We start from the raw sequence: 2,721 nt of genomic DNA on the forward strand, positions 1-2,721 counted from the left end.
TTTTTTTACATATTTCTTAACACACTTTTCATACATAATTCATTCGACTTATACTATCAAATTCATTATCAAATAAAATAAATTTTCATAAATTCGTCAACATTATAATTAAATTATTTTTACAGAATAATTAGCACACTTTCATACAAATTTCATTTAATTTATAATTTCACAAAACAACAACCGTTTACAAAATAAACAAATAAACAAAAAAAACACTAATTTTTTTACATTTCACAACAGTTAACATAATATGATATCAACAGTTAATAAAATATGACTCCACCTTCAATTAATCGACAGTTTGATTCTTTTTGTTTCATTTCGCTATCATTCTAAAACAAACGTTAAACAATAATAAATACTAACCCGAAGGATCCCATCTTTCACCATGTTTGATTAAAACTGATACGTAGTTGTCCATCACAACAAAATCAAGAATTTTCAAAGATGAAAAAAATTAAACTTCAATTACTAGAATGTGGAAATTTTTTTGTTGAGAATTGAAAAGAGAAACGTTGAATTTTTTTTGTTGCAAATTGAAGAGAGAGAAACGTTGAAAAAAGAAGAAGATAAAATCTAAATTTTTATTTGATTTTAACTGATTTGAGTTAATTAAGGATACTAAATAATATTAATTAGTTTAAATCCCTTAATTCGTGCTATTTATTAATTATCTACAAAAAATGATATGATCTGATTTTTTAGTTTATCTTAACTTATTTTGAGTGAATTAAGGATAAAAAATATTGTTAATTGGATTGAATCCCTTATTTCATGCTAATCATTAATTATCTACAATAAATTTCAAATTAAATTACAAGCCACACATTCACTTTTTTACTTTATTATCTATAATTCCATTTTTTTTTAATTCTCTTTTATCTTTTTTTTTTAACTTTTTTCGAATTAATAAAAATATTTCTTTTATTTGTGAATTTGTTATAACCTGAAACTTTTAATGATATAGCTTGAAAGTTTAAATCTACTGGTATAGCCTGAAAATAGTACTATAATATATGTCATATATGAAATTTACACGGTGTAAATTAAAGGAAAAATTTTGAAACCAGCAATATTTTATCTTTTAGTGGGACTCCTTAGCAACAGTTTCATTATTTATTAAAAATGTCATTATTTTAGTTTGTTAATGGATTAGTTATGTATTTATTTTATTTTGATTAATTTGAAAGAATACAAAAATTAATAACAGAAAAGAGAAAATCATGGAACGAAAAATTCAAAAAGGTAAAAAAAAAGGTTTTAAATACAAATCAGTTACCTTTTGAAAAAATTATAAATATCCTTCTTTCTGTCGAGACATTTTTTTCTTTCTTCTTAAGGACATCATTTTTTTAAAAAAAATAATTTAGTTTGTCTTCCGAATCATTCATCTTATAACTTTCAAAGATTCTTCAAGTTGAATACGGCATATTTTTTTAAACGAAAATTTTCAAAATTGAGGACTATAAATTTGTCGCATCCAGTGAACAATCGAAAAACAATCAGGTATTTTTTCTATTTTTTTCTTGTTTGGATGAAATATTCGCATATGTCGAGTATAATTGTTGTTTTTTTCCTGATTAAATCAGTGAAATAAATCTTTGTATGTATTGAGATTTATAGCTTTTTACGGATGTTTTGTAATATAGGGATACAAGCATAACAATTCTGGACAGCGTACAACTATGGAGTAAAAAACATCAACTAATTAGTGGTTGTATACAGATTTTTGTTGACTTGTAGTGATTGCTGGATACAATTAAGTTGTATTCCAACTAAAATGTATTTATATTCCAGTTTGTTATATTATTATTATTTCACTGAAAATATTGTTTTCGAAAAACATAGAATTAAAATAATTGTATTTATATTACAATATCCAGTTTTGTTATTTTATTAGTATTTCACTTTAAAATTGTGGCAACTATTTTTCTAGCTCAGTTTGTATTCCAAAACTAATAATGTATTTCAAACGCAAAATTAATACAAATAAGTTTGTATCCTTTCTTAATTCGTATTTATATGTAATGATTAGATTATATTGGGATTACAATCATCAACATTTTGTAATAATAAAGAAAATATATTGGCAGTTATGTAATACAATTTGATCACTCGGATACAATTTTTAGTTTTCACTATGAAAGTAAAATATAGTTTTAAGTTTAATTTGAATGGTAAAGTGAGCACATAAAATACAAAAGTTGTTGGTATACAATTATGATGAAAACATAAATAAAAAAAGAAAGTTTACAGTTTTGGAGAACATCGATTATATCGAAGTTTGAGTTGGGAATTCTTCTTCCAAAAGTTGTTTGTCTAACGAAAATTTTAATAATTTGTATTTCATTTGGCATACTTATTAGAATGAATACAAACTAATAAAGAAATACAAATGTCATTATACAAACCCAAACATGAAAATCATAATGAATACAAATACACATATATATTGGAATGAATACAATTTAGGAAAGGATATAAAATTCTGAAAAAATACATTACGCTGTGAAAAAAATAAATGAATACAAATATGATTCTTCAAGAACTACAGATCAATTTGACATACAATTTAGCATCCATATTAAAATGAATCTCATATTGTACATAGCCTTTGCCTCAACTGCAATAGCCGATTCAATCCAATGCCACAAAGTTCTACTGAAAGCAACTGCAGTAAGAATAACTTGGGGGAAACTTGTGGCACCTTTAATGGGG

Source organism: Solanum tuberosum, unplaced genomic scaffold, assembly GCF_000226075.1.
Source record: "Solanum tuberosum cultivar DM 1-3 516 R44 unplaced genomic scaffold, SolTub_3.0 scf00062, whole genome shotgun sequence".
Taxonomy (NCBI): domain Eukaryota; kingdom Viridiplantae; phylum Streptophyta; class Magnoliopsida; order Solanales; family Solanaceae; genus Solanum; species Solanum tuberosum.